Raw genomic sequence first — 18,786 nt, forward strand, 5'->3', positions numbered from 1 at the left:
AATATTAAACTAATGTTTGTGATTCGGGAGTGCGGCGGTTTAGGGGTTAATATGTTTATTCTAGTGACGATGTCCGGAGCGGCAGATTAGGGGTTAATAATTTAATGTTAGTGTTTGCGATGCGGGAGGGCCTCGGGTTAGGGGTTAATAGGTAGTTTATGGGTGTTAGTGTACTTTTTAGCACTTTAGTTATGAGTTTTATGCTACAGCGTGTAGTGTAAAACTCATAACTGCTGACTTTAGAATGCGTTACGAATCTTGACGGGGTAGGCTGTTCACTTTTTGTCCTCCCAGGACAAGCTCGTAATACCAGCGCTATGGAAGTCCCATAGAAAAAAGACTATACGCAATTTGCGTAAGTTGATTTGCGGTGAGTTTGCGGGACAGCTGTACCTACAAGACTCATAATACCAGCGGTAGTAAAAAAAGCAGCGTTATGAGGCTTAGCGCTGCTTTTTTACTCATAACTCAAGACTCGTAATCTAGCCGTCAGCATTTACCAAAAACAAAAAGCCTAACATTTACAAAAAGAAAACCTACCGTTACAAAAAATAACAAAACTACCCTTACAAAAACTAACAAACAAAATTACCAAAAATTAAAAGATTATTCCTATTCTAATACCCTTAACCCCCCCCCCAAAAAAAAAACTATTCTACATACAAATAAACTACAAATAGCTGTTAAGGGGACCTTTACCCCACCAACACCCCAAAATAAAAAAATCAGTTCTTTTTCTACCTAAATAAAAAAGAATTGGTACGCACCAATGATGGTGGGAGGTGCTCCATCTTCATCCCGGCGGCGCTCCATTTTCATCTTCTTCCATTGACGCTCCATCTTCTATCTTCATCCCGGTATTGGTGGAGAGGTCAGCGGCAATGGTGGCGGTGTTATTGGTCCTCCTCTTCAGACCATCGGTACAGAGGTCCTCTTCATGCAGTCTCCAGCTGCACACTGAAGATTTAATGCAAGGTACCCATTTTATATAGGGTACCCTTGCATTCCTATTGACTGATTTGAATCTTCAAATTCAAATCAGCCAATATGATGAAAGCTTTTTTCCTTTCATCGTACTGGCTGATTTTAATTTGAAGAATACTCGGGATCCGCTTTTTATAAGAGTGGATCCCGAGAAGCGCAAAAAGCATTTTGCTAGTGAAAAATTTAGATTTGCTGTGCAACTGTTGTATAAAAATGCTTTGAGAACATGCCCCTCCACTCTGTCAAGTCTATGTACACTAATGATGTGGGCAGAATGTTGAACAGGCAGCTAGCCCTATTGCTTCCTATGGAAGGCACTTTGCCACTCGTCTGGACAGAAATTATTATAATTATCAGTTAATTGTAAAGCACCAACAGATTTTGGTATATGGAGACTATAGGAAGCCAGTGAAGGTATTGGTTGAGAGGTGCAGCAGAAGAAGGGTGACATATAAAGAAGATCAGACTGGCAGAGACATTCATTATGGATTGGAGATAGACGGCAACTAGGGAGTCCAGAGAGGATGGAGTTGCAATAGTCAAGGGAGGAAATGATGAGTGAGTGTTTAATTATCTTAGCTTTGTCTTGTTTAAGGAAGTGGTGAATGTTTTTTTAAGGTGGAAAGGGCAGAAGTTGGCCAAAGAATGAATGTGAGGAGTAAATGAGGGAATTAGAGATCTGAGTAAAGTATTGCTCGAAGACATCAGGCACAGGGGGATGGGGTAATGATGCCATTATCATTATCAACAGTTCTAGAAATATGGGGATTTTGGAAGAAGGGGGGGAGAATAAGAAGCTTAATGTTGTAAAGATTTAGCTTAACGTAGTGAAAGTACATCCAAGATGAAATATGAGAAAGACAATTAGTGACACAAGTTAGCAAGGAAGAGGATGAGTCTGGTGCAGAAAGGTAGATTTGGATGTCATCAGCATACAAAAGATATTGAAACCCATGGGATTTCATTAAATAACTCAATGATGACGTACTATAGATTGAGAGGGGGCAAGGACAGAGCCTTGTAGTACCCCAACAGTAAGTAGGTTATTAGTAACCTTGATATTGCTGTCTCTGTTTGGGGAAAAAACAGATTGCAGTGGGTCAATGTGAGGAAATGTAATAAATGTAATAAACTAGCTTTTCAAGAAGTTTTGAGGCAAGGGGAAGTAGGGAAATAGGGTGGTAGTTAGATGGGTAGGTTGGATCGAGATAAGTTTTTTTTTGAGGATAGGTTTGACTAGTTGAAAATGTTTGTGAGAATAGGGATAAGTAGTAAGGAGAGAGGGAGGAGAGCAGCTCTAAGTTAAGTAGATCGAGGGGACAGTGAGTAAGTTAAGAGGACAATATAAAGGCAAAACAGTAACAGGGGAAAACAATCTAAACTTGGTGGTTTTGGATGATTTAGAGCTGTTGAGGGGGGTTGGAGACTGGTAGTATGTTGAAAGATAAAGTCAAAGTCTTGAGCAGAGAGGGAAGTTGCAGTAGGAGGTGGGGGGTGGGCAGAAAAGGGTATTAAAGTGGAGAACAGATGTTTTGGGTCTGGAGAAAGAGTAGAGAGATAAGAGTATAGAAGTAGTCTTGCTTAGAGAGGTTTAGTGCAGAATAATAAGATGAACTTGTAGTGAATAAAGTCAGCTGAATATCGAGATTTTCTCCAATGTCGCTCAGCAGTGCAGGAACATCTGCATAGATGGCATGTCAGAGAAATATGCCAGGGCTGAGGATGAGTGCGTGACTTTGTAGTTATGGAACGAGGTGCCAAATTGTGAAGGATTGAAGTAAGAGAGGGTCAACATACTTTTTTAGAACATATCACCTGGTGGACAGATTGCGAGCCTGACAAGACAGAAATGGACATTTCTCAAAGATCTTTTAACATATTGGCCCAGTGAGAAGCTAAGGCACCAAAGCCCAAATACTTGTCTCTCTGGACTTATATAAATAGATTTCACAATGCATCTACCCAATGACCACCTGTCATTTGCAAAAAAAGTGTTATAAGCGTGTAACATTAAAATTGTTTACTAAGCATATTTTTATGCAAATGCAGCTATAATAATACATACTAAGTAATTTCTGCACACATCTTAAGTTATACATATATTTTCCTGGTTAGAAGTTCAGATAATTCTAAGAACAATAGTAAGCAAACTATCACCCCCCAAGCATGTTTCATGATAAATTTCTAATGTCCAAGAAATATATTATATTTTCTCAACACGTGTTTGTTCTCTCTACAAATTCATAAAATCTGATTCTTGCCATCCGGATCCTGCTCATAGTACCTATTGGCCTTTCCTGCCTAAAGAATTTGTTTGCTTATTTCTCTGGTTTACCTTCCTAGCCATTACCTGATTATAAAATCTGCCTTGCTTTTTCCTAACTATAGAACGTGTCCTCTATTACCTGACTATAGAACTTGTTGCTCATAACTGTATATTTTACTCTTTCGCTAATCCCTTCTCATTTTACCATTCTCCGTTAGTCCATCCTAAACTTTTTATCTGTCTGCTGACATTAACGTCTTCTCCTCATTTGTTGCATCTTATATAACATGCTCCAGGCCTAGTATTACATTAGCTGAAGGGAAGAACTGATATGCAAGTTTGTGCAAGCAGCAACAGGCAATGATAATCTTCATAACCTTCTCAGGCAAATATTGTAAAACTCACATAAAGGCTCAATAAAAACAATAAGATTTGGGTATACCAAAGGTGGTGATGGATCTTACCTTCTACATGTCAGCTTGTACTTGGGATCCACTGGATCTGCAATTTGGATGAATGATCATGCTCTGTAACAATGCTCAGCAACCCTGGAAACATATACAAAGTTGAATAAAAAAGCACAACATCAGTATACTTATGTACATGGGACAACTAAATAGAAAACTTTCACATCTCATAGGAAGAACCCTTTAAAATAGTTAATTAGATGGCACACTCAAGCTGTTCATTTTTTGTAATCAATCCCTGCCTTGCAACAGTAGAATACAAAAAAGAAATGAAAAAAGGGAGTTGCTTATCTTTTTTAATGGATCTTTAGTTATTTCTTAATGATTTGTTCAGATTATTGCAGGTGGTCTGATCTACCAATGCAGTCTTGCCTTTCTTACACAGTGTTCCCCTCACTTATAAATATGGCATACATGGTATAAGGCCACAATATTTTATTGCCCAAGTATATGACAGAGTTATAGGAAGACCGTTCATCTGTTGCTGCTGTGTGAAGCTTAATAAGAGACTTCACTGTCTTTTCTTAAGCATCCTCCTGTTTGCCATCAAAATGGTCTTGGGTGATAATCGTCATTGACTTCCTAAGGTGAGCTCAGGCAGATTAAACCACCTATAGGAAAGTATTCCACAAGGAAGGGGAGAGTAATGAACAAATACCCTTAGGTGAGAGCAAGCTCTCTTCTTGTGTCTACCTCTTAGACTGCCCACTAGAAGCAAAGTCAAAAGTCTACAATGTTTGTATGTCCAATGTTATAATTAGTAGCCAAAAAGTAACTTTCTTTCATGTAATTGGCAAGAGTCCATGAGATAGTGACGTATGGGATATACAATCCTACCAGGAGGGGCAAAGTTTCCCAAACCTCATAATGCCTATAAATACACCCCTCAGCACACCCACAATTCAGGTTTACAAACTTTGCCTCCCATGGAGGTGGTGAAGGAAGTTTGTGCTTGATTTTTTTGTTTTTCTTCTATGATAAGTGCTTCTAAGCATTCTGAAGCCCAGTTCCTCTCAGAGTACAGTGTTTGTCAGAGGGATGTGAAGAGAGTGTTGCCTATTGATTTTTATGGTTTCTATTGTGGGAAATCTTTTCAAGGGTTCTCTGTTATCGGTCGTAGGGATTCATCTCCTACCTCCCTTTTCAGATCAACGATATACTCTTATATACCATTACCTCTGCTGATAGTTTTCAGTACTGGTTTGGCTATCTGCTATATGTGGATGTGTGTCTTTTGGTAAGTATGTATCATTATTTAAGACACTCTCAGCTATGGTTGGCGCTTTATGTATTTATATAAAGTTCTAAATATATGTGTTTACTGATATTTGCCATGAGTCAGGTGTAGTGGTTCACACCTAATTCACTTATAAGGTCTTAAAGCACAGTTATATTGAAATATAAATTCCAAGCACTTAACTTTAAATATTATATCAGTGAAACAGGTCTCATTTCTTACAAATAAAGTTTTGAGTACAATAAAGAAATGGTACTTGAGAAGATAACATTGTTTAAAAATAAATTTTTATTATACAGAAAAATCAGCTTACAGAAGTAATATAAAATTAAATTCATTTAAATCCAATATACACACAGAGTTAAAAGACCATTTAGTTTAAACTTGCTTTCAATAACAATTGTTACATACCACTCAAAATGACTTCTTTGCAACCAAATCTTATCCTTAGAAATGCTCTATAATATCCTGTCAGAGTCACCTGCCTCATGTTTACAACAAGGTGTTTTTATAGTTTTTTATTTGGATGACGTCATCATTTATTGTTTTCTTTTTATATGTATTTTTAGCATCATTTTAACATCAACAAAACTTGTCTAGCTTTTTCTATCTTCAACAATGTGGCCTTGATAATCTGTTATACAAGAGTTTAGACATACGCACTTTAAATTGCAAGGAGCATCCATTTTAGAGCTATAAATTCAAGGTTGAATAAACCTCCATTTTAAATCACATAGCATCTTATGTTAAAACTAGTTAGTTGGTTTTGCAGACAGATAATAAAAACCTTTTATATTGTAAAAGACTTTTGTTTAAACATATAAAAGGATACAGTTATACATTGTACACATTGTAGAAGTAACATATATTTGAATATAGTCATATACTTCATATATTGCAAAATAAGCATATTAAAGATTATATTTTTCACAATTTATGTGAACAGGCTCTTATAACAAGGTACAGTCTTTATGTATAGAAGCTGTACATGATAGATTTAAAAGAAATCTATCATTTATAGTTAGTTATAAGTGTCTTGCTCAAAGAATGTATTTCTTACTGTTGGCATATTTATCAAGTGGATAGCAATATTAATTTGCAATCTAACATTTAAATAGCAGCTTTTATTGAGACAAGCATGCTATAAACAAAGTTTATTTGCAAAGTTATGCATTGTTAACAAAAAATTACATTTACAAGCACAGGTGTATCACAGGGTTAATGAAAGCCTGTTACAGCCCCTCCAATACATTCTTGAAGAAAAGATAAGAAAGTTTCCAGCCCTTCGTTCCCACAGAAAAAGAAATGCGTCATTAATGTCCGGTATTCAGCAGAGTAACGGACATGAAATCAAAGTGTCCTTAATAATGCAAACAAAATAAAGTCAGACATTAATGATCCAGGAATTAAACTGAACTTTTTCATAATCTTCTTTAAGTAGGAGTATATCTGTAATTAATTCATGAAACATTGAGCCAGACAGAACATCATGTTTGTATTCTGTTATGGAAATTATTGCAGCAAACTTTTCTCTGGACTGGAGAATCAGGATTTTGTTTGTAATCCATTTTGGGAAGTTTGAAGCAAACTGTTAGTTGAACAGAAACGTTTTACTCCTGCGCCAGTAAGAAAAACAGTTGGATCCCAGCCGATGTAAGTATGATGGATTCATACAAATAAGAAATCTCCATAAAGCTTTGTTGAAGCATATTAGTATTTCTTTTATAAGTTACAAGATTATAACGTTAAATAACTGTAAATCATTAGGTAACAATGGTTAAATCCTCCTCATTGGAAGATGACTTGCCATTTAGGAACACGTCGTAAATAAATTCTCCAAAATATCCATTTGATAGAAATTGGTTAATTGGTGTATAATTCATTAGTGGATGAGTTATAGATGTCCAGTTAGCTTGGTAATTCTTGCTTGGAGAAATATCCTCATAAAAATGTGTGTCGTAGGAGTACTTTTATTACTTTCCTTTTAAATGAGAAAAAGAAACAAAAAAACGTGCACATTCCTCATTCTTGATTCTGCTTTATGCAAAGACACTGATAACAATTTGTAATTCAAGGTTTTTTAAGTCAAGTAGATAATAAATTGTAATCCACAGGTTTTCTTCGTGAAAATAAAGGATTATTAATGTTTCTAAGCAATAAGTTTATACTGGTTACATTTACAATAAAAATACATTTATAATAAAAATAATAAATCTTTACTTCTACAGATGTTATTGGCATATAAATTATAACTTAACAAGATATATACATATAGCATATATGAATTATAGCATAACATGATAATAAGCTTGCCGTTTCTTTTCTGCTATTTTATTCAAAAGAAAACAGGTTGACAAATAATTGCTTATTATTTTTTTACTTAGATTTTCTCCTAGGAAGAAAGGACAAAAATTCTAAATAAAATGATACACAATACTATGGCTATTAATACATAGTACATATTCCCAGTATGTCTCCAAAAATACCATTCCCCACTGTAGCTAAACCTTCTCCAATTTTTGAAATAACATTACCCAATGCTGGCATTATTGGAATCAATGATTTACCTAAAGTTCTAATCCAGGTAGGAAAGTCCCCTTTATGCAAGTCAGTTCTTAAGAGGTCTGCATGTGCCCTTTTAATCAAATTCTCAATTGCTTTATGGGAGGAGCCCAATCTCACTTGCATGTTATGTAAATGAGCCCAAAATGCTGTCATGTATGGAATTTGCAATGTAACATGGGGTACCTGCATTGTTAAATGTGATCTAGCATGTATATTCTTAATCACTGGTGGTGTTAAAATTGTATTATAACACTCTACAGATTCATTAACAGTTACCATTGTAGCTTGCAGCATTGGGATTTTACAATCATTTTGACTAGTAATCACAACATATGACCCATTATGAATTGGTTCTATGCGAGTGTATGGTGATTGTAGAGGCGTAATTTTAACAGTACAATCAGAGTCTTGTTTATCAACACCACATGGTTTTCGTTTGTAGACATTTTCACATACTAAATATCCTAGATCAACACAATTTTCTGTTTCAATATATTCCCAGCTATCAAAATACTGTGAAATATATTGATATGGATGTTGAATTTGAAACAATGCCATATGATCCGGAGTACTAATTAAATGCCCAAAATTAACAATCTCCCAATTTGTTGTGTATACATTTCCAGGTATTATCATCTCATAATATATATATATATATATTGATTTTTAAATATCCAGCATAATTTGTTTGTTTTACCGTTAGACTTAATTGTGTAGAAATTTCTGTAACATTTAATAGTGTAATATCAATGTGTCCTTCTTGTAAGGTTAACCTTATAGCTGTCAAATAATTTAGTATTGCTACTGCTTTCATTTCTTCATCTACCATTGTAAAATCAGACATCACTCACTGCAGTTAGCATAGTTATCATGTGATCTGTTAAGATCATCAATCCTCTCTTCAATTCTTCATCATTAATATCTGAAATGTCACTGACAATTAATACTGCATCACTTAATAAATGCCCTGTCAATTTCTGAACTTCAGCATTAGACATTAACTGCCTTTTATTTGTTTTTTCTTCTGTATTACAATCATCTGGAATTATATTCTCTATTGTAATATATGTTACATTATCAAATATATTATTTGTTCCCCAAACAGCTTCATCATAAGTCATATCTGTCACATTTTGCTTATAACATTTAGCTTATTTACATGGTATGTCATCAACTGTTATATTTACATCCATTTGTTTCATACTTGCAATTACTACTTTTACTGGATATTTTATCTATGAGACATTTCTGAAACAGGGAATATATTACATTATTTTTGTTAATAATGTGATGTTTTGTCACGCACCTAAACCCTGGCTTGCCTGCATACTGCAGGAATTCCTTATCAATATCTTTAGGTTTAAAATGAAAATACTTTCCTGACTTCCTGAGGTATAAACAGCAGGATATACATGTATAGTCTGTTTCCAAGACAGAAATGCCCTTTTTAATTAGATCTTCAACTGTTATATTACAAAGATTGTTCTTTTCTTTGCATGAGTGACTGTAATACATTGTATTTAAGAAAGCTGCATATCTTGGCTTTGTACATGTATCCCATTCTTTTAGTTTTAAAAACATTTCATCTTTTCTTTTCTCATTCCATTATGTAGGTAATGCTTGCTCTCGCAGTCTTCCTGTCTGTTGATCCACTACTTCAAGCTGAAGTTTCTCAAATTGTTGCAGGTATCCTTCATCTGTATGTAACTCTGGTGTCCACCATTCTGAATAAAGTGTGTTAGTACAAAACACTGCTCCATTATATGATTTTACTCCTTCAGGAAACCTGTATTCCTCCTCCTCTGCGTTTTCCCAGAATGCAATGCGAGGATCTGTGTGATTTTCAGGAAAGAAGCCTTTTTGAGTTAATTGTCCTGTGTTTAGATAAAAAAATAGGATATTCTTTATACTTGACTTTTTCAATTTTAATCCCAGGACGTGGACATTGATCTGCTTTTATTTCCTTTGAAGGCCATCTCCTTGTACCTTGAAAGTCCACATAATAGCAATGTGCAAATGTTGAAAAACATATTTTTTCTCTGTATGCCTTTTGTTTCCAGTATTCTTGCAAAGGCAAATCATATTCCAAAGTCTTTGCTTGTATCATTTCCATTTGCCCATTTATGTGATCTTTTACCAATTTTCTTCCCATTTGAGTTGTGATCTTTGCTTTCTTTGATATTATTGTTGAATCTATCAATACGATTTGAGATATTCCTAATATTTTTTGTTTTTGTATTATAGGTTTTGGAAATGGTTTCCAATAAATTCCTTGCAGTAGCCCATTCATCTTTATTTCTACAGGTTGCAGATTGTAATGTTCAGCTCTTTTCAGTCTTGATATCATTGGTACAGCATTCTCTTGAGCTTTTGTTTGATTCCATGCCAGAACAGCTCCATGTCTCTTTGCAAGATTATTCCACTGTAGACAAAAAACTACCATGCAGGTTGATATCAAGATAAGGAGAAGTATAAAAAGTATCAGTACTGTATATCTCAATATGTTAAGGTTTTTATAATTGAACAAGTTCTTTAACAGTTTCAGTCCTTGTTGTTGTATCAGTGTTTGTACTGATAGCATTGTATTTATGATAGGTAAAACAGGATTAGATCTTGTAACTGGTGTTGGTGTATCAAATGAATCTACTTCATTTATTTGATCACCTTCTTCAACATCATAATAAAAAGGTGTTATAGTCTCTGGGTTTGAAGAAAATGGCATCATTTGAAATTAATTATTAATCCGGTTTGCTTCATTCAGAGTAACCCACTGAGAGTAAGTCAGAGGGTTTGTCAGCTTCTAACTCAAATTTAGAAGCTGGCTTTAAGTTATCAATGCTGACAATTCTGTCTTTTCCTTGTTTGTCTTCTATAATCAAAGTCCTTAGGTTAATGACATGTTTTACCTTTGTAGGTTTCCACCTTGGCCATAAAAGGTTAGGTGTAAAAGCAGATAGTGCAAAACAATCACGTATTTTTTGTAAAATAGATAATTGCTCTAATCTCCCTCGTGCAGAAAGGTACTCAGTATTAAACATTGTATTCATAGGTATACCATATAACAATTGATAAGGTGTTTTCCCAGAAATAACAGAAGGTATATTATTTAAACCTACTTGTACATAAGTTAACAGGGGATACCACTGTTTTGGGCGGTTAGTTAGTAACTTGGTTAACAATCGTTTTACCTCAGCATTTTTCCTTTCAACAACCCCACTACTTTGGGGATGATAAGGTGCACTGATTTCCCATTTTATATCAAAAGACTTAGCCCACTCTTGTGCTTGAGTAGATGTTAAAGCTGATCCAGCATCTGAGTGTAGGGCTTTAGGTTTACCAATACTTACTAAGGAATTGAGACTATCAAGCGTGGTACTAGCCGTGGCACTTTTAACAGGGTATAACCATATGAACCTTGTACAAGCATCAACATATACTAACACATATTTATACCCATGTGAAGTAGGTAAAGGCCCTATGTGATCTAAATAAATCAGATCAAATGGCTTATTATGAATTTCTTTAACAATGTATGGTTGTTTATAGTGATTTGGATTATTAACGAGACATGCTTTACAACTCCCTATAACTCTTATGACCGTTTCCTTCATATTAGGCCACCAATATTTTGACTTTAGGGTAAATAAGACTTTATCTCGCCCTAAATGAGGATGTCCAATACTAGAATAGGCCATCTCTGTTATGTTCCATCTGTCTATGACAGGGGGAATAATCAATTGTTAGTCTCCAATCTCAACCATACAATGTTTGTCTTTTAATTCATAAAGATATTTTTTAGGATAACCAGGTGGATTAGGTCTGGTTTTATCCAAGCAAGCATTTAACTCTGTGTCAAGATTACTGGTTGCTGTAATTCGAGTTTTAACTGCAATTACTGCATATTTTTACTTACACTTTGTGCAAGAGTATCTGCAAATATATTGCCTTCTGTTTGCAAAGAAGAACCTAGCTTTCTATGAGCTGGTTCATGTACTACTTCAATATCAGGCTTTAGATCCAAATAAACAGCAATTGCTTTCCATTTGACAATATGTTTTAATGGTTTTTCTTTGCAGTTAAAAAAACATTAGATTTCCAGATTCGTAAATCCTGGAATACAGATCTTGCCAGGTATGCAGAATCAGTTACAATCAACACTGGTCCTTTATCTAACAATGCTTCCTTCATAGCAAATGCTAATGCAGAAATTCCTGCAAATTAAGCTGAATGATCCCTTAAAGGGATTTGCCATGAACGCAATAAAGTCAGAGTGGGAGAATATTTTGCAATTCCTGCTCCAGCAGATTTATTTACTTTCTCTTTACTAGAGATTATTGCAGAGCTATCAGTGTAAAATATAGCTGAATTGTAATACTTTGGATAAATTTATAAATTCCAACTTGAGGGTTGCTTTGGAGCTGGTAAATCATCTAGAGGTGTCAGATTCTTATCATGAATAAAATATATCTGTGGGTCTTCCAAAATAGAAAACCATTTTATCCATCTATTCTTTAGTGCTTCCTTGCTTTTGTAAGTTATCAAGTGAGGCTATTGTTGTATGTACATATATATCTTTCCCCTGTGCAATCTGTCTTGACTTTAACAGTGTTATATTAACAGCTACCAAAAGCTTCTCTATCATAGTAAACTTTATCTCTGTTTTTGAATATACATAAGATAGAAGTGCTATTAGAATTGTCTAATTTACGTTATATAACCTTATATAGCTTGCATTCGGTGATATATTTATGTAATCTAATAGATCCTTAGTACTATCTCTTTGAGCTAAATTTTTGCCCATTTACTGCCTCTAATAATGCATTTAATAATGCATTTAGTGCCTCTTCCTGAGTCGTCCACTTAAAAAGTATCCGTGGTCTTTTTGTTTTAGATTTTATCTCCCTTGAGACTGCAGCATGCAAAGGTGCAATTAACACATTGAAATCAGGTATGAAAAACATTGCATAAGTAAGTAAACCAATTATACTACGTAATTGTTTTAGAGAATGTGGATGTGTTAAAGCTGCTATTTTTTCTTTATAATTATCAGATAATCCTCTCCCCCTTTCAGAAATTTCAAATCCCAAGAAAGTAACAGTATGTCCTGCAATTTGAGATTTCTTAAGAGATACTACATAACCTGCAGCATGTAATATAGTCAAAACCTGATCCAACACTACTATGCTATGTGTTACTCCTCACTATCATGTGAAAAATATGTCATCCACATACACCTTCACTTCTGGAAATTTAGACAATAAATTGACTACATCTGAAGTAAATAATGCACTTGAATTCAAAAATCCCTGAGGTAATCGGGTAAATACCAAAGTTTTGCCTCTCCAAGTAAAACCTGTTATCCAGTAACTATCTGGAGTAATAGGATGACTCCAAAAACCATTTGCCAAGTCTGACTTTGTCTTAAAAGTTTTCCTTTGCAAATTGTGTAAAATAGAAGGTGCATGTGTATTTTGTGTTGCCACCTGTGGTGTAACCCTGTTAGCTTCTCTATAGTCTAATACCATTAACCAAGAACCATCCGGTTTGGGAACAGGGTAGACTGCTGAGTTCATTTGACTGTACTGTTCTTTTAGTACTCCTAGTTTAAGTAAATCATCAATGACTCCCTGTATTTAGGGAATGGCTACACCATTGATTTTATACTGTGCCTGTTTCTTAGGAACTACTGTGCCTGTAGCAATATGATGACTGATTCCTTTACGATGTCTAACCTGATTTTCCCACTTGTGAAATATATTAATATTTTTCTTTAAGCAAAAATCTAAGTTTCTAACGTCAGATACTGCAGTATGATCTAATTGCATTTTCATAAATGCTTATTCCACAACTCTAGTAGTTAAAGGAAGCTCATCTTCCAGCTGTAATGAAATAAAATGTGCTACATCCTTATAAGCTATAAGAAAATCAGATTCAAGCTTAGGATGCTGAACTAATTCTAAGTGCACTCTTTTACCATTTATTTTTACTTGTGCATTATATGAGGGATAAGTACCTTCACCTTTTAAAGTCTGTATAGTTATATTTGCTAATACATCTTCTTTTAACATATCTGATTGTACTAAAGATATTTATGCTTGTGTATCTAAATACCCCTCATAAGTCTCTCCCCCATAATCTACTGTTAATTTACTTAATTCACCTTCAGACTCTTCTGGGATGTCTGGTAGTGATTTCTCTATTTGCCCTACTTTTTTAGTATTAGCTGGGGCAACTGAAATTTCACCCCTTTCAGTAGAATGAATCTCACGCTCCTGTACCTTTTCCTCTATATCTTACACTACCATCTCCAAATCCATACCGATCTGGAGTCTTTTTTTAAAAAATGGTCTCAATGTCCTGCGAGGAAATTCCTCATAAGGCAAATCTGAAGATTTGCTCTAAATAGTTATAAACTGATTTTCATTGGTGTAAGATGGAGGTGCTTGGGAGTAAGGTAGTGGAGGGTTAAATTTAGTTTGTTTCTGTGGATATTGTTCTCTTGCATTTTTTTTTTTTTTTTACAAACTGAGCTCTGTTTTTCCTTTGCTGGAAAATCTTTTCTCCTTTCCTTTTCTCTGCTATTTGAAGTTACTAGTGCATCTCCAGTCAGGTCCTTACTTACAAGTGTATAAGTATGTCTTAAGATATATCAGGTATTTGTTTTCGGTCTCTCAGCAATAGGCATAGAGAGTATTTGTCTCTCTATATCTAAAATTAAGACTTGTCCTTTAACATTTGGCTTTAAACAACCCCATACCACGTCGTGAGTATTCTCTGTAAATCTCAGCTCTAATAAATATGCTGCTACAATGCCACTATTTATATCCATCATTCCTAAAAATATCCGCAAGTGAAGCCAAAGTATCTTTACCTTGTGTCTTTACATGATATGCATAAATCACTGAATTTCACTTCCTTGCCTCAAATATAAAAACACACAAACCAGAGAATAAAATAGCATTAACTAACGTTCTATTTTGTGGAAGAAAATAAGTTGGATAAACTCCAGCTAATGCATAAACTCTGTCATTTAACCACAAAGCTATGTCCTTCGGATTGCGTGGCATCACTCCAATTGTTGTTTTTATATTTCATTTAGGAATTCCTGCAGCTTCAGCAAAAAAAAACTTGCTATATGCATGACACTCAAGACATTTTCACTATTTAAAACCTGAGCTTACATATAACATAAAAATTGTATCACATTAAAAAGGTTTTCCCTCTCAGCTTGCTCATATTCTGCAGCTGGTATTATTTATTTTCCCTTTCCTGGACTGTACAAACTAGATCTAGGAGTACCCCACATCTCAATTCAGGCTAAAGCCTTTAGGGCAATGTCTTTGTATTCCTGTAGCAATAACAGGAGGTCTGCCTAAAATCTCTACTATACCATCATAAGAAACATTTGTATTTCTATTTGTTGCAGGATCAAAATCTGCATCTATAGTGTGATATATAGGTTGTTGCAAAACTACTCCAGCAGCATTAGCGAAGTTTAAATGAATTAAACCCTAACTGTATCTCCAAAGCAATAACCTCATAATTTCCAATGACTCTATCATTCTGCATTTTAAACACATAATTGAGTTTTAAAAGATTCTGCAAATCCTGATTAGCCATGATATTCTAGTACCATCTCTTACGTATAAGAGGACCTAGGTAAAATTATAATAATTATTATAAAACATATATTATCTCTCAAAACACCCAGGGACGCCAATTGTAGTGGTTCACACCTAATTCACTTATAAGGTCTTAAAGCACAGTTATATTGAAATATAAATTCCAAGCACTGAACTTTAAATATTATATCAGTGAAACAGGTCTCATTTCTTACAAATAAAGTTTTGAGTACAATAAAGAAATGGTACTTGAGAAGATAACATTGTTTAAAAATAAATTTTTATTATACAGAAAAATCAGCTTACAGAAGTAATATAAAATTAAATTCATTTAAATCCAATATACACACAGAGTTAAAAGACCATTTAGTTTAAACTTGCTTTCAATAACAATTGTTACATACCACTCGAAATGACTTCTTTGCAACCAAATCTTATCCTTAGAAATGCTCTATAATATCCTGTCAGAGTCACCTGCCTCATGTTTACAACAAGGTGTTTTTATAGTTTTTTATTTGGATGACGTCATCATTTATTGTTTTCTTTTTATATGTATTTTTAGCATCATTTTAACATCAACAAAACTTGTCTAGCTTTTTCTATCTTCAACAATGTGGCCTTGATAATCTGTTATACAAGAGTTTAGACATACGCACTTTAAATTGCAAGGAGCATCCATTTTAGAGCTATAAATTCAAGGTTGAATAAACCTCCATTTTAAATCACATAGGCCTAGATTTGGAGTTCGGCGGTAGCCGTCAAAACCAGCGTTAGAGGCTCCTAACGCTGGTTTTGGCCGCCCGCTGGTATTTGGAGTCAGTGATTAAAGGGTCTAACGCTCACTTTTCAGCCGCGACTTTTCCATACCGCAGATAGGATTCTATCAGCCAATCGGAATTAAGGTAGGAATTTTCTGATTGGCTGATGGAATCAGCCAATCAGAATCTAGTTCAATCCGATTGGCCGATCCAATCAGCCAATCAGATTGAGCTCGCATTCTATTGGCTGATCGGAACAGCCAATAGAATGCGAGCTCAATCTGATTGGCTGATTGGATCAGCCAATCGGATTGAACTTGATTCTGATTGGCTGATTCCATCAGCCAATCAGAAAATTCCTACCTTAATTCCCATTGGCTGATAGAATCCTATCAGCCAATCGGAATTCGAGGGACGCCATCTTGGATGACGTCCCTTAAAGGAACAGTCATTCGTCGTTCAGTCGTCGGTCCGGATGGATGTTCCGCGCTGGAGGTCTTCAGGATCCTGCCGCTTCGCTCCGGATGGAAGAAGATTGAAGATGCCGCTTGGAGAAGATGTTTGCCGGTCCGGATGTCCTCTTCTTGCCGGATAGGAGGAAGACTTTGGAGCCTCTTCTGGACCGGATTATGGATCGCCAACCCCCGCTTGGGTTGGATGAAGATCTTGGAGCCAGGACGGATCGGTGATACCTGGATGGTGAAGACAAGGTAGGAAGATCTTCAGGGGCTTAGTGTTAGGTTTATTTAAGGGGGGTTTGGGTTAGATTAGGGGTATGTGGGTGGTGGGTTGTAATGTTGGGGGGGGGGGTATTGTATGTTTTTTTTTACAGGCAAAAGAGCTGAAATCCTTGGGGCATGCCCCACAAAGGGCCCTGTTCAGGGCTGGTAAGGTAAAAGAGCTTGTAACTTTTTTAATTTAGAATAGGGTAGGGAATTTTTTATTTTGGGGGGCTTTGTTATTTTATTAGGGGGCTTAGAGTAGGTGTAATTAGTTTAAAATTGTTGTAATATTTTTCTTATGTTTGTAAATATTTTTTTATTTTCTGTAACTTAGTTCTTTTTTATTTTTTGTACTTTAGCTAGTTTATTTAATTGTATTTATTTGTAGGAATTGTGTTTAATTAATTTATTGATAGTGTAGTGTTAGGTTAATTGTAGGTAATTGTAGGTAGTTTATTTAATTATTTTATTGATAGGGTAGTGTTAGGTTTAATTATAACTTAGGTTAGGATTTATTTTACAGGTAAATTTGTTATTATTTTAACTAGGTAACTATTAAATAGTTCTTAACTATTTAATAGCTATTGTACCTGGTTAAAATAATTACAAAGTTGCCTGTAAAATAAATATTAATCCTAAAATAGCTATAATATAATTATAATTTATATTGTAGCTATATTATGATTTATTTTACAGGTAAGTATTTAGCTTTAAATAGGAATAAGTTATTTAATAAGAGTTAATTTATTTCGTTAGATAAATATTATATTTAACTTAGGGGGGTGTTAGTGTTAGGGTTAGACTTAGCTTTAGGGGTTAATCCATTTATTAGAATAGCGGTGAGCTCCGATCGGAAGATTAGGGGTTAATAATTGAAGTTAGGTGTCGGCGATGTTAGGGAGGGCAGATTAGGGGTTAATACTATTTATGATAGGGTTAGTGAGGCGGATTAGGGGTTAATAACTTTATTATAGTAGCGCTCAGGTCCGCTCGGCAGATTAGGGGTTAATAAGTGTAGGCAGGTGTCGGCGACGTTGTGGGGGGCAGGTTAGGGGTTAATAAATATAATATAGGGGTCGGCGATGTTAGGGCAGCAGATTAGGGGTACATAGGGATAACGTAGGTGGCGGCGGTTTACAGAGCGGCAGATTAGGGGTTTAAAAAAATATGCAGGGGTCAGCGATAGCGGGGGCAGCAGATTAGGGGTTAATAAGTGTAAGGCTAGGGGTGTTTAGACTCGGGGTACATGTTAGAGTGTTAGGTGCAGACGTAGGAAGTGTTTCCCCATAGCAAACAATGGGGCTGCGTTAGGAGCTGAACGCTGCTTTTTTGCAGGTGTTAGGTTTTTTTTCAGCTCAAACAGCCCCATTGTTTCCTATGGGGGAATCGTGCACGAGCACGTTTTTGAGGCCGGCCGCGTCCGTAAGCAACTCTGGTATCGAGAGTTGCTTTTGCGGTAAAAATGCTCTACGCTCCTTTTTTGGAGCCTAACGCAGCATTTGTTTGAACTCTCGATACCAGAGTTAATTTTATGGTGCGGCCAGAAAAAAGCCTGCGGAGCGTTAACAGCCCTTTTACCGCCGAACTCCAAATCTAGGCCATAGCATCTTATGTTAAAACTAGTTAGTTGGTTTTGCAGACAGATAATAAAAACCTTTTATATTGTAAAAGACTTTTGTTTAAACATATAAAAGTATACAGTTATACATTGTACACATTGTAGAAGTAACATATATTTGAATATAGTCATATACTTCATATATTGCAAAATAAGCATATTAAAGATTATATTTTTCACAATTTATGTGAACAGGCTCTTATAACAAGGTACAGTCTTTATATATAGAAGCTGTACATGATAGATTTAAAAGAAATCTATCATTTATAGTTAGTTATAAGTGTCTTGCTGAAAGAATTTATTTCTTACTGTTGGCATATTTATCAAGTGGATAGCAATATTAATTTGCAATCTAACATTTAAATAGAAGCTTTTATTGAGACAAGCATGCTATAAACAAAGTTTATTTGCAAAGTTATGCATTGTTAACTAAAAATTACATTTACAAGCACAGGTGTATCACAGGGTTAATGAAAGCCTGTTACACAGGTCTATGTATATTTCCCTTTGCAGTCAAGCAGTTTCAGTATGGGAATCATGTTTTATA

This window comes from Bombina bombina, chromosome 3 (assembly GCF_027579735.1).
Source record: "Bombina bombina isolate aBomBom1 chromosome 3, aBomBom1.pri, whole genome shotgun sequence".
Lineage (NCBI taxonomy): Eukaryota > Metazoa > Chordata > Amphibia > Anura > Bombinatoridae > Bombina > Bombina bombina.